This window comes from Aquarana catesbeiana, linkage group LG02, assembly GCF_042186555.1.
Source record: "Aquarana catesbeiana isolate 2022-GZ linkage group LG02, ASM4218655v1, whole genome shotgun sequence".
NCBI lineage: Eukaryota > Metazoa > Chordata > Amphibia > Anura > Ranidae > Aquarana > Aquarana catesbeiana.
The window spans coordinates 424,822,742-424,848,393 of record NC_133325.1 but is presented as its reverse complement, the minus strand read 5'-3'; the positions used below and the strand labels follow the sequence as shown (position 1 = coordinate 424,848,393).

General features: G+C 44.1%; 1 protein-coding gene across 1 annotated transcript in view; it reads right to left on the bottom strand.

Annotated features, from left to right (window-relative positions):
* The window catches only part of CNR2 (cannabinoid receptor 2), a 58,705-nt gene that overhangs the window by 19,887 nt on the left and 13,166 nt on the right, over positions 1–25,652 (bottom strand). The window lies entirely within an intron of this gene.

The following is a 25,652-nucleotide window of genomic DNA, read 5'->3' as shown; positions in this document are numbered from 1 at the left end:
ATTCAATGCGAGTTCAGCCATACAATTGTATGGCTGAACTCGCATCGCACAGACATCACAGGTGATCGGCACCTGCAGTGCGGGTGCGAATCACAGGCAACATCTGAGATCGCATAAGTGTGAACCAGACCTGCTGCGGAGATATGTGAACCGGCTCCATAGAGAGCCAGTCAAAATCTCCTGCTATTGCGAATTGGATGCGGAGAACCCACATCCAATTCGCAATGGTGTGAACCCAGCCTTAAATTTAGTGCCTGGGGGGTTCCCTTAGTCTGCTTGTAAAGTTGCGCATTTGTAGCATGATTAAAACATGCTGGAGCAAAAATTTTATTTCTAAAGAACAAAAGAATGAGTCAAATCCCATTTTAAATGGCTCGCGGCTACAATTGCCGGCGCTCAACTATTAAAAAAATAAAGAAAAATGGTGTGGGGTCCCTCCCCCCCAGTCCATACCAGGCCCTTCGGGTCGGGTATGGATTTGGAGGGGAACCCCATGCCAAAATTTGGAAAAAAAACATCATGGGGACCCCTCAAAATCCATACCACACCCTTATCTGAGCATGCAGCCTGGCAGGTCAGGAAATGGGGGGGAGGGGGGAGCGAGTGCCCCCACTCCCTCCTGAACAATACCAAGCCACATGCCCACAGCATTGGTGGGTGGGTGCTTTGGGGCAAAGCACCTTGTCCCCATGTTGATGGGGACACTGGCCTCATCCCCTCAACCATGGCCGGTGGTTGTGGGGGGTGTGCGGGCAGGGGCTTATCGGAATCTGAAAGCCCCCTTTAGCCGGGGGGCCCCCAGATCCTGCCCCCCCTTGTAAATGAGTATCGGGTACATTCACCAAAAAAGTGTCAAAATGTAATAAATACAAGAGACAAGTTTTTGACAAATCCTTTATTAAAAAATAAAAAATAGTGTCCCTTGATATAAATCCATTGTCAATCCCGCGACGTGCCGACCCAAAAAAAGAAAACGCTCCGCCTTCTGGGACGGCCTCCCGCCGAATACCTCCTCTGCGTTTTGACATTTCTTATATTGGTAAGGGGGCACCTGTCTAGTTCACCCGGTGGCACTGCCCACTTCTGACGTCACAGACTGGTGCATGCTGGGCCTGTGACGTTACAAGGGGGTGGGGCCACCAGGTGATGTTGCCAGATGGCCCTGCCCCTTACCTATATAAGAACTGTCAAAGCGCCGAGGAGGCATTCAGTGGTAGGCCATCCCTGAAGGGGGAACGTTTTTTACATTTTTTATTCGGTGGGCAGCGTGATTGACGATGGATTTACATCGAGAGACACTTTTTAAAATTTTTTAATAAAGGATTTGTCAGAACTTTGTCTCTTGTTTTTATTCATTTTTGTACACTTTTTTGGTAAATGGGCTGGGGTCCTAGGTACCCGATACTCATTTACATGGGGGGGGATCTGGGAGCCCTCTTGTTAAAAGGGGGTCCAGATTTCGATAAGCCCCCACCCACAGACCCTCACAACCACCGGCCATGGTTGGGGGGGATGAGGCTCTTGTCCCCATCAACATGGGGGGCAGAGCCCCCCCACCCCAAAGCACCCCCATGTTAAAGGCATGTATCATTCAGGAGGGGGGTGGCACTTGCTCGCCCCCCCTTTCCTGACGTGCCGGGCTACATGCCCGCATAATGGTCTGGTTTTGATTTTGGGGGGGCCCCATGCCATTTTTGTTTTTAATTTTGGCATGAGGTTTCCCTCCAAATCCATAGTATACCTGAAAGGCCTGGTAGGGACTGGGGGGAACGTTTTGCCGTTTTATTTCTTTATTTTTTAACCAGCACTTTTTGTTTTTAATATTCAGCTGTCAGCGGGGAAACCCATTGACAGCTGATGACTCATCGGTTGTTAAGGGCGTCGCGACTGGCCCCGCTCCTTAACAACCAGCTTACATTGCACCCTAATTGGGCAAAGCTTTCACACCAAAAAAATTCATGCCTAGGAGGCACACAATGGGAAATTATACAATGAGGGAAAGACACCTTAATAAACAGAATATAGCAGGAGACCCCAGCATCAGATTTTTTTGAGCTGATTATATTAACATCTATTCTGAGTCTGGGGGGGGGGGGTTAAGCAGTCATTGCTAGTTTGGGAACAGATGCCCCAAATCTGTATCCAAGTTCTAGTTTCCCAGAGTCTGTGTGAGACATGGACCCGAATCTGAAGCAAAAACCACTCCAGGTCCTCCAGGCACACATCTCCCAAAGAATAGAGCCCCCTCAAAAGCCAGGGCCCATAGTCAGTAGGCAAGAGGCTACACTGCAGTTCCCTCCAAAAGCCCCTGTCACACCTTTCACACAGGCAGATCTACCTGTCTGTTTTTTAGGTGGAAAAAAGAAAACCGCGCTAAAGAGCTAATAAAGTACCTTAAATTGCAGCTGCAACAAAAAAACACTAAGAACTAGTGTTCACAAAAACTAAAAACACAAAAACACTAAAAACACTAAAGCCCGGGAGTGTCCATATCCAGGAATGCACAGGGAGAAGAAGAGCCCAGGGAGCAGAAGAACAAGGAGGAAAAGCACGATGTTGGGGGGGGCCATAAGGAAAGTGGGACGACCAGGCAGGAAACGAAAAACAGAAATGCGAGTGCCTTCCCTGAGACTGACACGCTGGAATCGCCTCCGGTTGGAACGAGGATTTAGACGCCGCCATCCACCTGTTCCTGCAGAGGGCTATATCTGCACGCTTTTAAGACCTTGCTACTTAGGAGGTCCACCGTGTCCAGTAAGGGTCCATCCTTATTGCCCCCTCAAGTCACCGGTTGCTGGGATTCCTCCTCATATCTTCCTTCACGTTTTTTCTTATCTACATGGGCTGTGTTCAAACGGACTGTGGATATGTGATCCCTCCCCTGATGATTGGTGTATCCTCACTGAACACTCTATGAATGGACCTAATTCACTATCACTGCTTTATTTATTTATTTATTTATCTTTTCACCAGTCACTCATGAATTTTGAAATTATTTCAGCTATTATGGACTTGATTTGATTTTTTTGGTACGAGATCACTGAATTTATATTTATTTGTGTTTGTCATATTTTTTATATTTGCTTTTATTACTTATTATTGGTAAACTGATATATTCACTTTAGATTGATTTAAAGCGGTTGTAAAGGTAATTTTTTTTTAAAAAAAAAATAACAAACATATCATACTTACCTTCACTGTGCAGCTCGTTCTGCACAGAGTGGCCCCGAACCTGGTCTTCTGGGGTCCCTCGGCGGCTGTTTCAGCTCCTCCCCGCAAGCATTCACCACCTTAATGCGAGCTCCCTCGCATGGTGGTGAGTGCTTGCGGGCGCGCTCCCGTGATACAGCCGGCGGCTATAGCCGCTCGCTGTATCACTCGGCCCCGCCCCCCGGCGCGCCGCGTCATCGGATGTGATTGACAGCAGCGCGAGCCAATGGCTGCGCTGCTTTCAATCCATCCACTGCAGCCAATCAGCGACCAGGCTGAGCTGCAGCGAAGATGACAAGAACGTGCAGCGAAGATTCGAGGCGTCAGGTAAGTAAAACGGGGGGCTGGGGGCGGCGGTACTGTCAAAAGTTTTTTCACCTTAATGCATAGAATGCATTAAGGTGAAAAAATTTTTACCTTTACAACCCCTTTAAGTATCTACTTTGTTACTAGCCATTAGATTGTGAGCGCACTTAGTATAATTCTTTTTGTTTTTTAGGTGGACCCGATCTTACCCTCTATTATCCTCTATGGAGCGTCCTTTGCCCATCCGTCTAGTGGATCAGATAGCAGTAGGGTGTAAAGGAACAGGCGGTCCGTTTACATCCGACTGCCCATAGAGCAGAGCCAGCTTTGTCTTTTGTCTGCTCTGCATAAGCAGAGCGGACACGAACCAGCCACCTGCCTGCTCAGCAGCGATCAATGGACTGATTCCCCACTGAGGCGGCAGACTCCACCTGGCAGAGTCCACCCCACGTGGAAGGGACCTTAGTGATTTTTTTAAAATTAGCACCAGGGATGTTACAGACATAATAGATGAATGTCTCTGTCCCATGTGCTGGTGGCTGATCTGTTCCTTGTAATCTTCACTCCTCTGCCCCCCAGAAACCTCTGCAGATCTGATCTTTCCAGTGCTGAGGGGGTTAACAAGGAGCAGCACCAACTGTCACAGGCAAAAGCGCAAACTATGCCTGCCTTCCCCACCCTGTACTTCATTCCTAGAAGCTGTACTATTGCTTTCCGCAATTAAACGCACTTCTCCATGGAAGAGGTGGACCTTTCATTCATCTGGTACTTTTTTGAGTGAAAGTTGTATTAATCTCTAAACCAGAAATGTAATATATTGCAGGTTATCAATCCTTAGATGTGGTGGCTGGTGATCTGGCCAGTAACACACCTCCTGTATAAAGCCTGGTACACACGGCCCAAATATTGGCCAGGATTGGCCAGTTCAACAGAAACCGGCCGGCATTTGGTCCATGTGTATATCAGTCTGTCCGAAAAAGAAACGCGCCAAACGTCTGGTTTCTGACGAACGGGCATGCTGGAAGAATAGCTGCTGATCAGCATTCGATCAACGCTCGCAGCCCTGACCGGTGTGTTCTGGCAGGTGGGCAGTCCCCTTGTCACAACACAATAGCTCAGCGAGAAGATCACTGTACTAACATTGCACAGTTAGTACAGATAGCTCCTCAGAAACTTACAGTGTGTACCAGGTATGAGAGTGCCCCAACTCTGGATAAATGAGCACAGAGGGCATCTTTGGACAGCAGCATTATCAGTCGAGGGGGAGGTAGGGGAGTGCTAACTGTACTAGCAGATTTAGATACACTAATAAATTGAAGCCAGACTCCAGCTCATACTTTAGAAGCAGTTACAGCAGTTTTTTTCCTAAAGGTTCTACAAAAAAGAATAAAAGATGATCATTGTAAGCACCCTGTCAGTAATAAATAGGTTGTCTCAACCAGGGCTGGTGCTACCGCTAGGAAAACTAGGCAGCCGCCTAGGGCGCAGCCACAGCCAGTTGTTGCTTAGTTCAAACCCCCCCCCCCCAGAGCATCCTGCCCAAATACTCAGTCAGCGTATCTGCTGCCACAGCCATGCCGCTCAGCAACAGCGCAGGCTGCGCGGCAATCAGAGCTGTCCCTGAATGTACAGCAGTTGACAGCATTCACCACTGCCCGCTGTTCTCAGTGCTAGGGTTTGGTTGCTAGGGCTGACCATTTCCTAGCAACCAATCCAGTGCTTGCCCCTCCCCCATGCCCAGGCATTCAGAGGAGGATCAAGTTCCTCCTTTAACCACATCCGGACCGCCTAATGAAAGGGGGACTCTGATGTAAGGGGAAACCCCGGGGGCCCTGATTTAAGGAGGGGGGATTCTAGAGACTGTAAGGGGGCTTTAGGGACCCTGATGTAAGGTTGCTTTAGGGACCGAGATAATGTCGCTTTAGGGACTCTAATGTAAGGAGGCTTTAGGGACCCTGATGTAAGGGGGGCTCTGGGGAACCTGATGTAAGGGGGGCTCTGGGGAATCCTGATGTAAGGGGGGTTACTTTTGTGATCCTAATGAAAGGGGGACTCTGATGTGAGGGGGAACTCTGGAGTCCCTGATTTAAGGAGGGAGGACTCTAGGAACCCTGATGTAAGGGGAAACCCTGGGGTCCTTGATTTGAGGAGGGGGGACTCTAGGGACTCTGATGTAAGGGAGCTTTAGGAACCCTGATGTAAGGTCACTTTAGGAACCCTGATGTAAGGTCACTTTAGGGACCCTGATGTAAGGTCACTTTAGGAACCCTGATGTAAGGGGGGCTTTGGGGACCCTGATGTAAGGGGGTAAGTTTGGGGATCCTAATGAAAGGGGGACTCTGATGTAAGGGGGAACTCTGGGGTCCCTGACTTAAGGAGGGAGGACGCTAGGAACCCTGATGTAAGGCGAGACTCTGGGGACCCTGATTTAAGTATTGTGGGACCCTGATGTAAGGGGGGACTGGACTTTGAGATCCTAATGAAAGTAGGATCTCTTGTGTAAGGGTGAATTCTGGAAACCCTGATGTAAGGAAGCAACTCTGGGAACCCTGATTTAAGGACAGGGGACTCTTGGGACCCTGATGTAAGGGGGGTGACTCTGGGAACACTGATGAAAGGACGGGGCACTCTGGGGAATCTGATGTAAGGGGGGGGGACTTTGGGGACCCTAATGAAGGGGGTAGACTCTGATGTAAGGGGGCCCGGCCTAAAGCTGTTTAAGGGGCCCCAAAACTTCTGATGGCTGCCCTATTCCTCACACACTGTACTGACATTCCACATACAGCTGCAGGATTAAATAATGTTAACTGGAGACAAAGCTGTCTCCTGCAAACTTCAGCCAGTCCGCGAAGAAGAGGTATCCAGCCAATGAGTTGCCATGCTGTGCGCAACATCACTTCCTACTAGCTCCCCAGTTAGTCTCTACATGGAGTTAACGTTGGCAAGGTGGTGAGTAAGCATCCCCGCACAGACTGCATTTGCAACCTTTTTTTTGGGGTGGGGGGGTGTGAGTGCAAGTAGCCAGTCTTGCCTAGTCTGCAGAACAGCTTGTTCTGTTGAACAAACAACAGACTTACTGGCCAGTGAGAATAAAAGAAAGAAAGCCTAAAAAAGAAAACTGATGCAACCATCACATCTACGAATTTGTAACCTGCAATATAATAAATATTTACTTTTGAGTTTAATACCACTTTATGTATACATACTTGAAAAGAATTTTCACTTTTTTAAACCAATTTAGTGTTCCTTTAAGTGTAGCTCACCCTGTGCATTAATGACATCAAGTTTTTCATCTATGGTTTGTTTACATTCTCTTCACGTTAGTCCAACTTATTAATGAATAAAAGAACAAATTATATTACTGACTAGAAGATTTCTTTTAATGAATCATAAATGCTTGCAAAGGTTTCACATGGTCATTGCACTTCGATTGTACTTATGGATAATACAAGTACAGCACAGTAACATACAGTAAATGGCACCACGGTTAAATGGGTGCCTGCAGACTTTTGTGGTAGTCATAATTAAGGAATGATGACAGGATAATTGTTTTATTTTAAGGCTGTTCTTGCATTGTAATGTATCTGTGATATCAGTTCCTGCAGGCATTTCCCACACATCAATTAAATGCTGCTCTGAGAAAGTTGGGAAGAGATAGGGCACAATAGTAAACAAGCCATACAAACCACACTTTAAAAACAATTCACCAGCCCCAACAATTGTTTTTTTGCCATAATACACTCAGTTTATTAAGCTTTAGACCCCTTTCACATGAACGGGCCATCTGTCCATTTTTCTTCCATCCCTCAACTGACGACAATGCATTCGTATGGGCAAACAGATGACCATCTGTTACCATCCGCTTCCGTTTTTTTTAACGTACAAGGCTACCTCGTGATCCGTGATAACGGATATGTCCGTCAACGTCCGATCAGTTCTGAAGAAATAATTTTTTTTGTTTATCTGTGAACTCAACTTATGACCCAGACAGTAGTTAGACAATAGGAAGTACATCCCCAGTACATCCCCAGTACATCCCCAAGGAGAAACATGGCCAGAGATGTCTCCCAGAAGGAACTAATAAACTATTAAAATATTTCTTGTAGTTATGAAATCTGGAGCCGGAACGTGGAGGCTTGTGGATACGGATATGCTTTCCATCAAGGGCTCCGATACAATTTGGAAAGTTTTCAATCCCAAAATCCATCTACTATTCTTCGCCACATGTTTCCATCTGTTAATGACACCACTGCTGGACACAGCTCTTCCCATATGGCTAAGCAAGTATCATGCACTATCTCCGAAATAGTGCCCAGTAAAAAATAATGGTTTAAAGAGGAATAGGACTGGCCAGTTGCAAGAAACCTAGAAAAAATTGAACATCTTTTGAGCTTTTTAAGTAAAACAATATTCTACTGGCACATAAATGGATACAATATTTATTATCTATACGTACTGTATACACACACACACACACGCACAGTAGACCAGGGGTAGCAATCTCGGCACTGCAGCTGTTTTGAAACTACAAATCCCATCATGCCTCTAGGAGTCATGCCTGTGACCCCCCCTTTCTCTCTCTTCCCTCCTCTCCCTCTCTTCCTTCCCTGTCCCCTTCCTTCCCTTCTTCCCCTCTTTTCCTTTCCTCTCCAGTCTTCCCCTCCTCCCCCCCCCCCTTTCTCGCTTTCCCCCCACTTTTTCTTTTTCTTTTTCCTCCTTTTTTTCTTCTATCTCCTTTTTCTCCCTATTTTTCCCTTGCCCTGCTTCCATACACAGTATTTTTGTGCATTAGTAGCATTTTTCAACCCCCTTGGTACCCAAACCAATTTATATATTTTTTTACCCGTAGTCCGTCTCATTTGCCCCTCGTGTCCACCTCCAGGGGGAACACCCGCCCTGGGTGTCACAGAATTGCTGTTCTTTGCCCATTGGGGCAGTTATTGGAGAGTCTGGCTATACATTGTGCAGATACTCCAATACTATCATGTATTACAATGCATTATTGTTTTATTGCACTATATGATTGTAACCTTGATTATATACCTTTTTAGATGTTATGATTGGACGCCTCCTGAGGAAGCGGCAGTGGCCGCGAAACTGTTGAGGCCAACGTCCCTTTCTGCATCAGTGTGCCTCCACCTACACATGGGGGTTTTATTTACAGATTTTAATGTATGCTTAATTGTCTACTTTGTAAAAACCTTCAAGTTGTTCTTGTTGTAAATTGTATATTTTATTTTTTGTAATTTGAATAAATTGAAATTTTTATCTATGTCTTACTTTCTACTTGGGTACCGCAATAGTCCATCAATTTTCTTTTGGGGAGCTAGGGCTTTCTTGGAGTAGCCCTTGCTATGCTCCCCTCATCCCTTCTAGTATACCATTATAGGATGATGGTACCCTTTTTGATATCCCTTGTCAAGCTTATGTGGCAATACCCCTCTATGTCATGACTGTGATTGTCAGGGTCTTGCAATGTTTCATGGGACTTGTAGTTTCACCACAGCTGGAGGGCCGAGGTTGCCAATCCCTGCAGTAGATCAACAAAAAAATGACACTTGATAAATTAATGACTTTTTACCTCAAGGTCACTAAGAGACGTTCATCTGCAGGTACACACCTTCTCATGTTGGCATGTCTCCGCTGCATCCGTGGGTGCAGCTGGTCCAGTAAATAGTCGAATGTGGCTACGGTCATCCTGGTGAAGTTGAAAAACTTAGTGGGATACTGTCGGATATGAGCGTAGTGCAGAGCCACAAAACCTTCAGAAGGCCTCTTCAGTAGCATGGGGTGGGTCCAAAATCGACATTTCCTAGCCACAATCTGCTTTTTTTTGCTCTCCATTCTCCTCATATAGGCAAATACGACAAACAGTGTCACGCTGTCCCAAAAATTGTTGGAATCCATAGCACAATGCAGATAGCACACACAAGGACTAAGGAATGACACAGCAAGGACAAGTCACTCACTGAAAACTGCAATGCAGCATGGGAGGAGCAATGCTTTCTGGGTAATGTCATCAAAGCCACAGAAACTGCTGTAAACGGATCATACCGGATGCATAAACAGATGTAAACGTGTACATTAACGGATGTAAACGGATGTTAACGGAACGGAAGACGGATGAAGCAATGGATAAGAACTGATACGTTTTTAACGTGGCTAAACTGACGGTGCCCGTGTGAATGGGGCCTTAGGCTGCATTCACACCTGAGCGTTTCAAAGCGTTTTTACTGTGATTTTGCAGTGTTTTATACCACGTTTTTGCCGGTGATTTTACTGCGATTTTTGCTGTGTTTTTGCCGCGATATTGTTCAGGTCACCAATGTAAAAGGCAGAAAAATGCCTGTAATCTGCCCAAAAGAAGCTCATGTTCTTTTTTGAGCTTAGGGCGTTTTTCAGGCATTTTGCTTCAGGTGACAAAACGCTCAGATATGAACAGTTGCCTTTGAAATGAATGGGATTTTTCTTGTTGGGTATTTTTCAGGCGTTTTTCGGGGCGTTTTACAAGCGTTTTATGAGCTGAAAATGCTCAGGTATGAATGCAGCCTTACACAATGATATTTTCAGCCACGTGACTGTAATTTTCGCTAATAAAATAACTGTCACTTTTTCGAAAATAAGTATCCTTATTTTGATTCTATATTTTTTAATTGAGCCTATAGACCCTTATGTTTTGCAATGACAGGCAATAAAAGCTTAAAGCGGAACTAAACTCTTCTATCTTTTACAGCAGGCCAAGGAAGCTGCCATCGTAGCCTCTGTTTGATCTGCAGTTTCCATGGTTCTGCACATGTGATCAGCTATGACACCAGCTATTTGGTGGCTCGACAGTTCAGTTGAGAGCACAAGCAACGGTTATCATTCACAGCATGCCTTGAATGTACTGTAACTGTTTTGGCCAACAGTTAGATAAATGGGTTCCACTTTAATGCAGGGCTATAGCCGATATACGGCTACAGAACAGCTCTCCAGTTTTGACTGATGGTCTCTGGCAAGACCTGGACACTGGGTTGGAGACTTTGTACCTTCTTATGCCCCGTACACACGGTCGGACTTTGTTCGGACATTCCGACAACAAAATCCTAGGATTTTTTCCGACGGATGTTGGCTCAAACTTGTCTTGCATACACACGGTCACACAAAGTTGTCGGAAAATCCGATCGTTCTGAACGCGGTGACGTAAAACACGTACGTCGGGGCTATAAACGGGGCAGTGGCCAATAGCTTTCATCTCTTTATTTATTCTGAGCATGCGTGGCACTTTGTTCGTCGGATTTGTGTAAACACGATCGGAATTTTTATAGCCTGCTCTCAAACTTTGTGTGTCGGAAAATCCGATGGAAAATGTCCGATGGAGCCCACACACGGTCGGAATTTCCGACAACACGCTCCGATCGGACATTGTCCATCGGAAAATCCGACCGTGTGTACGGGGCATAATAGTCTTTAACCACCTCAAGCCTAGACTGTTTCATCCCCTTTCTGCCCAGTCACATTTTGAATGACAATTACTCAAGCATGCAACACTGTACCCAATTGAAATTTGTATCATTTTTCTCAGACAGAGCTTTCTATTGGTTGCATTTAATCACCACTTTTTTTTGCTATATAAACCAAAAAATGAAATGAAAAAACATAACAAAAAAAGAATAACATTTTTTCTGTTATAAGATTTTGCAAATAAGTAATCTTTCTTCATAAATGTATGCCAAAATGTATTCTTCTACATTTCTTAGGTAAAAAAAAAACCTAAATCAGTGTATATTATTTCATTTGTTTGCACGTTATAGAGTCTACAAGCTATGATATATATACGGTATACGGTATATGTAGCGAGGTCTCTGGTCTTGTCCAGTCTAATGAGAACTTTCCCGGCCAAAGATAGCTGACATCCTTCTGTATTGGTAGGAAGAAAGATATGGGATTTTTAGGGTGCCCAAGAAAAATTATTAGTCAAATATATAAAAAATATAGAAATTTATTAATACAAAATGTATAAAAGACATCACAGTATCATCATACAGTAACCATAATATGAGTATCCATCAGTGACTTCTTGCTCTACATGTTTCGCTATGCAATGGCTTCCCCAGGAGACTTCCAACTACCAAGTACTGCATAGCATGGTAACTATAGGTGAAAAACAATATATTAAAATCTATATTTAATAATCAGAACAATTTTTTAAACAAATGAAAATAGAGATGGAATTTTCCCACAAATACAGTTATGCCCCGTACACGCGGTCGGACTTTGTTCGGACATTCCGACAACGAAATCCTAGGATTTTTTCCGACGGATGTTGGCTCAAACTTGTCTTGCATACACACGGTCACACAAAGTTGTTGGAAAATCCGATCGTTCTAAACGCGGTGACGTAAAACACGTACGTCGGGACTATAAACGGGGCAGTGGCCAATAGCTTTCATCTCTTTATTTATTCTGAGCATGCGTGGCACTTTGTCCGTCGGATTTGTGTACACACGATCGGAATTTCCGACAGCGGATTTTGTTGTCGGAAAATTTTATATCCTGCTCTCCAACTTTGTGTGTCGGAAAATCCGATGGAAAATGTGTGATGGAACCTACACATGGTCAGAATTTCCGACAACAAGGTCCTATCACACATTTTCCATTGGAAAATCCGACCGTGTGTACAGGGCATTAGACTTATGCAGCGTACACACGGTCGGACTTTTCGACCGGACTGGTCCGACGGACGCCGGCGGACCAAATCCGGCGGACAATCTGATCGTGTGTGGGCTTCACCGGACCTTCAGAGAACTTTTCCATTCGCAAATCTGACGGACTTTAGATTTGGAACATGCTTCAAATCTTTACGTCGTAACTCCGCCGGACCCAGAAGTCCGCTCGTCTGTATGCTAGTCCGACGGACAAAAACCGACGCTAGGGCAGCTATTGGCTACTGGCTATCAACTTCCTTATTTTAGTCCGGTGTACGCCATCACATCACGAATCCGTCTGACTTTTGTGTGATCATTTGTAGGCAAGTCCGTTCATTAGAAAGTCCGTCAGAAGTCCGCCAAAAGTCCGTTGAAAGTCTGTCGGACAGGCCGTCGGACTTTTGTTGCTGAAAAGTCCGACCGTGTGTACACGGCATAAGAGTGCCCCCCTATTATTTCCCCACCTGAACTGTGGAACATGTCCTATATATGAAAGTCACCACCTTGATGTCTCAAGGACATTAAAAAGGTGCGGTGAAATCTGGTGTATCACAGAAAAGGACATACAGGCCCCATGAGGCAGAGTGTTATCTGAAAAAGGGGATACAATGTGAGCTCAAGCTCAAACAATAAACAGAAAAAGTTTTTTACTGACCATGGTAGAATAAATATATTCAAACCTTAGAATGCAGATATGGGAACTGATTAATTATTATGAATGGTATCATAGCAGGTGGTACTTCCAAGCGGTTAGTAGATCTGAAGGCACACTTTCCCTGAAGAAACTTCCAAGCAGTCATATACCCTAATCAACAACCAACAAACAGGAAAAAAGAGACATTCGTATCCAACCTGCTAACTTCAAATCTAAATATTTCCTCCAAAAGTCTAGACCATTTCTCCGCATCTTTTCAATATCCTCGAGACATCAAGGTCGGGAAATAACGGGGGGCACTCTAATGCCCCGTACATGGTCGGATTTTCCGACGGAAAATGTGTGATAGGACCTTGTTGTTGGAAATTCCGACCGTGTGTAGGCTCCATCACACATTTTCCATCAGATTTTCTGACACACAAAGTTTGAGAGCAGGCTATAAAATTTTCCGACAACAAAATCCGTTGTCGGAATTTGTACACAAATCCGACGCACAAAATGCCACGCATGCTCAGAATAAATAAAGAGATGAAAACTATTGGTTACTGCCCCGTTTATAGTCCCGACGTACATGTTTTACGTCACCGCGTTCAGAATGATTGGATTTTCCGACAACTTTGTGTGACCGTGTGTATGCAAGACAAGTTTGAGCCAACATCCGTCGGAAAAAATCTTAGGATTTTGTTGTCGGAATGTCCGATCAATGTCTGACCGTGTGTACGGGGCATTAGTCTAACTGTATTTGCGAGAAAATGCAATCTCTATTTTGATTTGTTTAAAAAATTGTTCTGATTATTAAATATGGATTTTAATATATTGTTTTTCACCTATAGTTACCATGCTATGCAGTGCTTGTTGGAATTCTCTTGAGGAAGCCATTGCATGGCGAAACATGTAGAGCAAGAAGTCACTGCTGGTTACTCATATTATAGTTATTGTATGATGACACTGTGATGTCTTTTATACATTTTGTATTAATACATTTCTATATTTTTTATATATTTGACTAATAATTTTTCTTGGGCACCCTAAACACCCCATATCCTTCTTCCTACCAATACATGTATTCTTAAGGATGTTGTGCCTCTTTGACTATCCAACTTCCAGCAATTTACAATATATGACATCCTTCTGTAGGTGGTGAGTTGTGAGACATAGTGGATGCAAGGTGGACAAAGTTATTGGGCGCCAGACACTTCTTGGATGTAAAAGAGGTTTTATTTCTGTTAACAGTCCTTTTTAATTTTTGGGGGAAAGAGGGTTAGGGCCAGGACACCCTTAAGTAGTTTTGGATTTAACTGGCAGACTCCGAGACTTCAATAGGAGGACAGCTGTGCAGGGAAAGGCCCCAGCAAGGCACCACATCTGCACATGCAGGAATGCTGTCTCCTATGGCAACAGTCTTTAACAATTCCTAACTCAAACGTAACAGTTCTTTCAGCTTCACTACAATTGCCTCTTGTAGTTCATCAACACTGAGCTCTGGGTCTCTCACTAGACCCTCTGACTCACTGACTCTGAATCCCTTGAGCTCCTCCAAGATTTGCGGTGGTATCTCCCTCAAGCATCACCCATGCTTTCCACTGGGTCCCTAGCTTGGCACTTCAAATACTTCTCAAGCTCCACCCCTGCCAGTGTTGCCAACCCCCTGAAGTGAAATTTACTGGCAGGATGTCAAAATTGACAAACGGCACCACTTTTTTTTTTTTACTGACAAAAATCATGAAACTTACTGGCAGATCCGCATTTTTTACTGGCGCTGCAAAAAAGTACCTAAAATTACTATTTTCAGTGCTAAACAGTGCAAGGATACATATTTGAACTATAAACATATAGCTAGTGCTATTAGCAATGTGTTTAAGTTAAACAAAAGTCAAAAAACATATTTCTCCATTGACATGAAGGTCAGGTTACTATAACCCAGCTAGCACTAAGTTCCCTCCTTACAGAGTCTGCAGGGATCCCCCTTACAGTGAAAGGGAACTCTTATGTAAAGGGGAACGCTGCAGATCATGATCTAAGGGGGAACTCTGATGTAAGGGGAGGCTCTGGTGACCAGAGACCTTTGCACTGTAAGGGGCAATCCTGCAGACTTTGATGTAAAGGGGAATGCCAGGAACTCTGATGTGGTGGGCACTCTGGTGACCAGAGACCAACTTCTGCAGAGTGAATACACTAAGGTAAGGGGAGTTACTAATTTAGGGGGAAACCTTTATATCAGTGCCCCTTACATTATTGTATTCACTCCCCCTTACATCAGCAACTCCCCTAGACTGGCCTGGCGGTGCTGTCACTGACCTCCTCTCAGGTGCATCGTGCAGGGCTCAGTCAGATGGCTCCAGCTTGGTAATATGGTGGTTGGTCCCTTTGTGGCGACAGCTTCCCTTCTACCTCTGACCACTGACAGGTTCTCTGGCCGGCAGAACCGTCACTTCTGTTTGGACTCCAATCCGCAATTCCAACCCTGCGCTGCTCTCTTATTTCTGGATAGGCCCTCACACAGCCTAGCAGCCAGTGTTAATTTTGGCAGAAAATCTTGATTTAGTTTTAGTCTTAGTCTTAGGACTAAAATGGCATTTTAGTTTTAGTCCCATTTTAGTCTTTTGCAATTGTTTTAGTTTTAGTCATATTTAGTCGACTAAATCTCCAGGACATTTTAGTCAACTAAAATGCCCTACATTTTAGTCAACTAAAATCTCCAATACATTTTAGTCGACTAAAACTCATTTTAGTCATCTAATGGGTGTAGTTAAATTGTAATGCATTATTTAAGCATTTCTCTACAATTTTCAAACTCATTATATACTGCTGGAGTGAAAAATTGAATATGTTATTATGGCCTTTTAGTTTTAGTCCCAATTTAGTCTTTTGACTAAAATGCCATTTTAGTTTTAGTCATATTTTAGTCATCTCATTTGTTTTTGTTTTAGTCATATTTTAGTCGACTAAAATGGAATTAAGTTAGTCGACTAAAATGTTTTAGTCAGTTTTAGTCGACGAAATTAACACTGCTAGCAGCCAGATGCTCCTGGGATAGGCCCAATCTCCGGCCTAGCAGCCCGGGGCACACAACACACGTCCACCCAGACAGCCGTCAGGGTGGCACAGAACATAGATCACCTGACCTTACCCGAATATATAGGTTCTCCCAGCAGGCCAAGGGATTCAAGAAAACCCCTGCCCATTGGCTGAGATACCCCATATACCTATATCCTGACCTTGGGTTGCCCTTCTCGTATCTAGCACCACCAATTACCCAGTCACCTCGTGGTAGAAGAGAAAAGTGCAACAAGGCCAAACTTTGGGAGAAATCAATAGATCTCTATCAATCAACCAGGATAACTAGTCCTGGCAAGAAAATTTATTTATTTATTAATCAATGAAAATTGATTACCCCGGTGTACTGACTGTCTCTCATTTCTTGGGGCCCTAAAATGCCAGGACAGTACAAATACCCCCAAATTACCCCTTTTTGGAAAGTAGACAGTCCAAATATTGCGACCCATTCAAGTCAATGAGGGTGCTTGTGTGGGGTTCAGCAACACTTTCTCACTAACTGTCAAACGCTCTCTGAAGAGCCATCTGAACACAGATGGCTCTTTAGAGAGCATCACAGATGTCAACAAGTCTTTATGGTGACACTATGATTGGTATGGCAGTGATCAATGACACTGCGGGACTGGTGTTCTGGTGATCAGGGGGACTGGTGTTCTGGTGATCAGGAACACTGGGACTGGTATGGCGGTAATTAGGGACAATATGACTGGTGTGGCGATTGTTAGGGACACTGTGACTAGTGCGGTGGTGGTTAGGGACACTGTGAGTGGGTGGCAGTGATTAGGGACACTGACTGATGTGGCAGTGATTAGGGATACTGTCATGCAGAATTGGACTGGTGACATTATACTGTTGTGGCGGTGATCAGAGATGATGGCTAGTGGCATGGACATACAGTGATATCAGAGCTGCTGGCCATTGTACTTGATCACAGCCACAGCAGTACAATGTCATTATAGTGACACAGCACTTGGACATTCTGTATGTTAGTAACTGGGTGCAGGAAATACTATTTCCACTTCATCATTTCCACAATATAGTTGTCTGCAGTCTTTATTTTGATAAGATAACCTTGACTTTGGACCCCTGCCTACCTTTAGGGCATAGCAAAAATGTGTGCGATTTGGAAAGAGGCTTATATGAATCATTATCAGGGCTTAAAGTGCCCCAGTATTTTATTTTACAGATAATTTGTATATATTTATATATACATGAAAAAGAGATCAGCCTGATCTAAGTAAGTGGTCTCCAAACTGCAGCCCTTTGCTTGCCCTTATCCAGCCCTTATTCCTCCCACTGCTACAAGGCACTTTTTCTCTCGCTAGACACCAACAGTGGGGCATAATTCCTGCCACTGACACCAATGATGGGGCACTATTCCTCCTACTTATACCAATTATGGGGCGCTATGTCTCCAACGAATACCAATGATGGAGCACTATTCCTCCTACTAATACCATTAATGAGTCACTATTATTCCAATACCAATAATGGGGCACCATTCCTGCAACTAATATCAATAAGGGGGCATTATTCCTCCAATTAATACCAAAGATCGGACCCTGGAGATCCCTCCCTCCCCACTTCTGGGGAGGAGATGGACACAAAGGTCTCACTTCTCCATCCAAGCTTCCTCCTTTAACAACTTAGGTTATGCATCTTTCCAGAAGTATCTCCTCTTCTCCATTTCTCGACATGTCCAAACTGCAGAATTGAAATGTCATCCTGCTTTTCTCCCGCTCCTACCCCACTTCTTCCTTTTCTTCCTCCTTGCCTCTTACCTACACCCTTCTTTACCTAGTTACTCCCCTCCCATGCACTCTCTTAATCCGCAAATTTAACCAGTTTTATAATGTAGCTTCACTGCTTATTATCGAAAACCCGTTAAGCTTAAGAACTTTAAACTACACACAACTGCTGTATATGTACTGTTATTTATTTAAAACCAAATAAAACATGTTATAAAAAAAAAAAATACCGAAGATGGGGCACTGGTCATTCTACTAATACTAAGGATGGGACACTATTCCTCCAACTAATACAAATAATGGGGCATCTATATCTCTAACTAATACCAATAATAGGGCACTATTCCTCCAACTAATACAAATAATGGGGCATCTATATCTCTAACTAATACCAATAATAGGGCACTATTCCTCCAACTAATACCAATAATAGGGCACTATTCCTCCAACTAATACCAATGAGGGGGCGCTATTCATCCAACCAATACCAATAATGGGGCACTATTCCTCCAAGTAATACCAATGAAGGGGCACTATTCCTCCAACCAATACCAATAATGGGACACTATTCCTCCAAGTAATATTAATGATGGGCCACTATTCCTCCAACTGATACCAATGATGGGCCACTTTTCCTCCAACTAATACCAATGATGGGCCACTCTTCCTCCAACTAATACCAATGATGGGCCACTCTTCCTCCAACTAATACCAATGATGGGCCACTCTTCCTAGAATTAATACAAATGATGGGGCACTATTCTTTCTTCTACTGACCACAGGTACTATGTAATTGTTTTATTCCAACTGATCACCGAGTTTGAGGCATTGTTTACTTCCACTGATGCTGGGACATTTTCTACTCCTGCTGGCCACAATCAAGCTCCTCTATCTGAAGAACAGTAAACTGGGCCTTTGTTGAGAAGGTTTGGAGACCCATTATCTAAATAATTATCAAACTCTGGAAATATATTTGCACTACAGCGCTTAGACTGGAAGCAGGAGGAGCAGCACAAGTGTCCAGTCATGCGCTACTGCATGCATAAGTGCTGATAGGGAACATACTGACAGAAGGAGAGCAGAGTTGATGACTTATCAGTTGCTGTTTTTTCATCATTCAATCAGCAGGCTGGAAGCAGGAAGGTGACACCACTGTATTCCCTAAGAGAGAGTCGTATCAAGCAAATTTGTTGTCTGGTAGAGTTGCATGAATTAAAAATTTGTTATATAGAATCACAAATCATTTAGTAGATAAGACAGTTCACATATGTATGTCAAATATGTATTTAGCTGTTTAACTGAAGTTCAGTTTTAACATTTTAAATGTATTGTTATTATTAATGTAGCACAACCCCCTAAGGAACTGCTTGGAATTACCTGCTCATCTGCGCTGCCATGTCCTGGTGAACATTCCTGACACTATGGGTTCCGACATCCATGCACCACCTTAAATTAATAAGTCACACAACTCTGCGTATTCATGTTCTGATAATGTGTACTAAAACAGATTGAAAAAGATAAAAGAGGAGGTAATAGATCTGCTGAGTTTTAGGCGACAGTGCCAACTCAGCAAAGGAATTCCTCCAAATAACACAAAGCAAGATATTATCAAGTAGAACAATATATTATATATATTGGGTCAATGTAGCAATGCTTGCACCTGTAAGGATGGACATAGCTATCTGAATATACTTCTTAAGAGGGAGTCCTTGGCCCGCCTATAACTGTTACCCTAATGAGAGGTCAGACTTATAGATGATAGTATAAGGGCCCCTGTAGCAGTAATGATAGTAATGTCCCCATTGCAGATCTGATGTTCTTCACCGGCATGTAGGAGCTCATTAACCGTAATCCAATAAGGTGTGATAACAAGCAATAGGTTCCTTGTAAAGAAGAAACTAAAGGTGTCTATGCACAGTGTTCAAAGCAAGTTCAGTAAAGGATTCCTAAGGTAAAGATGTCTGTGCAAAGTGTCCCAGTGGAACCGTAATAAAGGATTTGTAAAGGTTGGGCAATTGTCCTATCACCAACAACCAGGCCGATGTGATGTCTTTTGGACAGTAACTCGTGTAGCGACACTCGTGCAGCGGATCTGCCTTCTCAATCTCGCTATATGAAGCTTGGTACACTGACTGGCAGGCGACCAGAGTGGTGCTGGATGGATGTCCGATGTCAAACAGCAGAGCTAGGCCCCTCTGGTACAGGTTGGATGGTGGTACACCGCGTGGTAGGCCACAACCCCTCTCTCCATGCACGGAGAGGTCTGTCTTGCGTTAGGCCCAGGAGGAAGAGACCCTCCGCGCTGGCTTTTGCTTCTTTTATAGCTACTCCCAGCAATCTTCCTGATGGTAGCAAAGATCCCTGGGATACATAGTCCAGGCACATAATTATGTGAAGCAATTATCAGTCAGGAGAACTAATCATCTCACAATCCCTTTTGTTTGGCACACAAATATGATGTCACTTGTTACACTGATCACTAGAGGGACATGCGATGCATGGAAATGCCGGAGGGTACTTGTATTTTTGATTCTAGACCATATTGCTACATCATACAGGATTTATATTGCACCAACAGTTTTTGCAGCACTTTAAAAATAAAGACAGTACAGTTACAATACAGTATAATACAAGATGGTTAAGAGGACCTGCTTAAAGGAGCTTACAATCTGAAGGCACGGGCAAGTGATACAAAAGCTATTAACTGCGAGGTTATTGCCAAGGGAGAAAGTAAAAGTTCAGTTTTAGGTGGAGGCACAATAGGCTTCCCTAAACAGATGTATTTTCAAGGATTACCTAAAGGTAGACAGAAAACATGTTTCTATGTATAGTTTATAAATACATATGCATTTACATAGGAAGCTATCATTCCAAATATATGCAGACTTTGCTTCACACTCCTACTGCTACAGAGTGGTTGTACAGTCCTACTATTACTTACAATACAATGCAAAAACAATCAAAACAATGCACTCACTATGAATCATGCAGGAACGTGCTGCACATTCCTGTGCAATTTCCATGTGATTTAGTGCAGTGCAATTTGAGCCCATTCATTTTGAATGGGCTCAAATCGCACTGCATCGCACCAAAAGTAGTGCATGCACTACTTATGGAAATGTACTGCAAACAGATTGCATGGTACTTTTGTACACCATGCGATTTGATGCATGCAAACATACTGCATTTGCAAACTGCATTTGGGGTGCTATTAACTTAACATTAACACCTACTGCAGATTACAACTGCAGTGTGTTTTAAAAGTGTGGGGAATGTGCAAGGAACGCAGGTTTCCTGCACCATATTCTAGTGTGAACCTAGCCTTAAGCCTAGTACACACTGCTAGTTTTTTTTTTTTTTTTTCAACCCAGCGGGCTAAATGAAACAAAACCTGACAGCTCAGGTCGGAGCCTCTGTACTAACAATCCGATGTTAGTACAGCGATCTCGCCTGCTGTTCTATTATGTTCTGACAGGGGGATGGCCCCCCACCAGAACATGGCAGAACTGGCAGGGGGGCGGCCCCCCACCAGAACTTTGGCTGAAAGCGCTGATCGGGAGCCAGTAGGGAGACCTTTTTTGGTCATGCCCCTTTGACAGAAGCTGGCGAGCCGGTGTTCTATCGGTTAGTGCCCGTTATCGAGAAGTGTCTGGGACCAACGGCCCATGCTCCATAGGGAACAGCACAACAGCTGATTTTATGATCAGCTGTTGTGATAGCGAGACGGCGCCTGTTCACAATAGCCGACGGAAGGAATTTTTGTGTCAGATTGTGCCTCACGCTGCCAAGTCGTGTTCATGTCGGTGAGGGGCGGATTTGTACATGATGGGAGCTGATTATTAAATGATGGGCAGTGCTGCTAAGATGGGGGCAAATTTTTAAATGATGGCCAGTGCTTCAAAACACATATTTTTCTGATAGAAAATCCCACCCTTCAGTTGACTAAACACGCCCTGCACTCGTCCAGGAAGAATAGCAGAATCTGACACAAAAATTTCTTCCGTCGGTTATTGTGCACAGGCGCCGTCTCTCCGTCACAACAGCTGATCGTAAAATCAGCTGTTGGGCTGCGCATGCACCATTCGTCCCGGGCACTTCTCGATAGCGGGCACTATCCGATAGAACACCGGCTTTTGTCGAACCAGCTGTAATATACACTGGCCGAATGTTGGCCAGTTTCTATTGCACTGGATTTTGTGGGAAATGATTTGATTAGAACCTCTCTCTGTTTTTTACACTTTCTATACTGCTGACAATATTTGACTAGACAGGAAGTGAGGGGAAATCTCTAAGAACAACAGAAATAACAGATGGATTCTAATCCTTCCCCACTCTATTAAAAAACTAAAAGAAAAAACGTTTTTTAGCATAATATACATTTTTATTTTCATGCCAAAAGCTATTTAGAACATTACTGTAGCCCATGGTCTGCAGGGCTGCACTGTCTGGCAGCAGGGACCAGGCTATTATTACTGCTGCTGCTGGGCTATGTGTTTAGCCCAAGTAAGCCCTCCACCTCCCAGGATCACAGAGAGGAGGAAGCTGAGCTGCTGTGGATTGTGGGAAGGACAAAGCCTGCTGAGACAAACTATGACTTGTACAGTTACAGGTAATCATCGTGGGTATAAATAACAGATGTATGTTAGTAGTATGTTCCAGCAGCATATTCAGCCCAGCTTAGCATAACAGAGGTAGATGCATCCAAGGAGACCAACTTCGTTTAACATGTGAGGACCGTAACAAGTAAGATCCAAATGTATCATCTCTCATGCAAAAGGAGGGTGGGCAAGTCTGTGGATAAAATGGTATGTGGTGAAAATGGGAAAAATGTAGGAACCACCAGGTGGTTTATAGTAGTCCGATATGAGGATAAGAATACAAGGACAAATAATTAAAAAAAGACTAACAATAAGCACTACATATTTTAGGTAGCATATTTTTATCACAGTATAAACTATATTATAAACCACCTATCTTGTATATGTAGCACCCTGATGTTTAGGCAGGGTTGCTATTAAATTTATTTACCAAGTGATAGTTGCCTTGGTTCAATTGTTAGGAGGTCAATTGATTTTGCCCTAATTCTGGAATTGCTGCATTTCTCTCTTCTGTTTCTAGATGGCTGGGTATCTGGTGACATTAGAAAAGGCAAGGGCATTGCAAGGACAGATTAGGAATGAATTGGGTGTCTCAGCCAATGGGCAGGAATTTTCTTGGATCCCTTGTCCTGCTGGGAAAGCCTATTTATTTGGGTGGAGTCAGGTGTTAGGGGTTCTGTGCCACCTAGACGGCTGTCTGGGTGGATGTGTGTTGTATTGCCCTGGGCTGCTAGGATAGAAACCTAAGGCATATCCCGGGGGTATCTGGCTGCTAGGCTAGGCTAGCTGAGAGCCTATCCAGAAGTAGTGCAGGGTTCGGACTGTGGTCGTGTTCTCCAACCAGAAGTAAGGGTTCCGCTGGAACCAGTCATGGTCGGAGGTAGAGGGAATTCCTACACCATAAAGGGACCATCCACCCTACTACCGGAGATCATTGTGAGTAAGCTGAGGCCAGTACCAGAACAGTCTTCTTGCCTGCCGGGGACGGTGAAGAAGTGGGAAAGCATCAGCAATTGCCAAGTCAGGGACCAAGCAGGACAGCAGAGGTGATGCTTGTGGAGTGCCAAGCCAGGGACCTAACGTGTCAGCAGAAGTGAAGCTTGAGGAGTATCTGTGAGTGCCAAGCCAGGGACCCAGCAGTGAAGCAGGGGTGATGCTTGAGGAAGATACTGAGTGCTACAGTAAAGGAGCTTAGGGGATCCAGTGGCTAGTAGATCTGAAGTTTAGTGAGAGAGACTGGGAGCTCGTTGAGTGAAGACCCACAGTGAGTGAGTGTGGGGTAAAGAGAACTGTTTGTCTTTCCAGATAATTGAATATCTTTACCGTTAGTAACAGCTACAAGATTGTTGCCATAGGAGACAGCGGTCCTACCTATACAGAAGTGGTGTCCGGCTGCAGGCCTTCACCTATATAGCTGTATACCTACAGATGTCTCTGAGTCTGCCAATTAACATTGCATTTACCTAAGGGTGTCCTGGTCCTAATCCTCTCTCCCACAGTTCTGTTTAAGAGACAATAAATCTCTTTGCATTCAAAAAGTGTCTGGCGCCCACCATTTTATCTTGCATCACACCCACCATGCCTTGTAATCCACTCTACACTGAAGGATGTCATCTGTCCCTAAGACCCCTCTCACACTGAGCCGCCCATAGCGTGAGCAGTAAAATGCCGCTATTTTCAGATTTGCGGCGCTTTTACCCCCCGCTAGTGGCCGAGAAAGGGTTAAAACCGCACGCAATGCGCCGCAATAGCGGCGTTTTGCCGGCGGTATTCCAGTGCTGCCCCATTGATTTCAATGAGAAGCAGCGGTGGAGGAGCTGTAAACACACCGCTACTTCACCGCTCCAAAGAAGCTGCTGGCATGACTTTTCCTGACGTCCTGCCAGCGTACCGATTCAGTGTGAAAGCCCTCGGGCTTTCACACTGGAGACAATGGAGCAGCTGTTTGAGGGTGGATTGCAGGCGCTATTTTTAATGCTATAGTGCCTGCAAAACGCTCTCGTGTGAAAAGGGTCTAACTCTGGAGGTCATCATTAGCCCTCAGTGGCCCCGGGACTTTGCTACATATACAATGCTAGTGACCACATCCTGCTTTGGGCTGCTAAATTTGTACATTTACATAAAACCTACATGAAAGGATCTAAAGTAAGTAGTATGTAAGTCATAAAGAAAAGCAACAAGCCAGAAAGAAAACAAGCTAGTGCAAACCACAAGCGGATGTGAATAGAGAACAATGTCCAGACAAGGTTATACCACTGATCTTTAGTGTAAAGGTTTTCTATACTTACAAATTCATATTGCATGTCACGCAACAGCAGTCAAAACTACATAACCATCTGCTCTATATGTTTAAAGGGAAGAACATTTTCTGAGAGCACACATTTTATATCTTTGAACTATTACTATCATGTATCATTGTGAATGGATATGTAGGCAGGGCCGGTGCTAGACTATTATGCGCCCTAGGCAAGACCAGCTACCTGCACCCCACCCCAAATAAAACGTTAACATTTTTAAAAACAACAAAACACATACATATATATACTCTGACTCCACCCCCTTTGCGCTGCCCATGTGACAGGAGGTGGCGCTATACAGGAAGTATCAGCTCTGCTTCCTCTAGCTCTGGCTCCAGTGCTGTGCTGTGCCTCTAATTATGCTACCGGACAGACGGAGCCTGAGACTGAGTTAGTTACATGCTGCAGCCTGCAAAGCATTCAGGCGCAGAGGGAAATCAGTGGCCGGGCGCCCCTAGGCAGCAGTGCACCCTAGGCGGCTGCCTAGTTTGCCTAGTGGTAGCACCGGCCCTGTATGTAGGATAGACCAGAAGAGCCTGTCTTGTAGTTAAATGTTTCCAACATATATGCAGTGGCGGAATACATCTGTATAATGAAAATGAGGAATGTGGTCAGTTTGTACTAGTTCGTTTAAAGCTTTTGACATAAGCAAAAATGTCCATTGAGGTTGAGACCAACTATGTAATTTTGACAAGGGTGCTTACAATAGTCAGTTTTTATTCATTTATGTAAACCTATTATCCCAAAAGGGAAAAAGCTGTTGCTGTCACTACTTTAAAAGTGTTAACAGGATTTCAGCTTTATTGTCTTAGTCAAGTCCATCTAAATATTCTAGTGCATATAATACTACCCCCTCCCAAGGTTGACAATGCTGCTGTCCAAAGGTGTCTCCATTGTCCTTCTATCCAGAGTGGAGACACCCTGTGACAGAAAATGTGTTACTGGCTGAATCAGCAGGTTAAAATAAAAAAAAAAAAAAGGCTAAAAAAAAACAAAACTAATGAAGCCACCACATTGAAAAGCTGCAATATATTCAATGTTTGCTTTTGGGTTTAATATCGCTTTAAGTGCTATCTGATTTTTTGGAAAAAGCA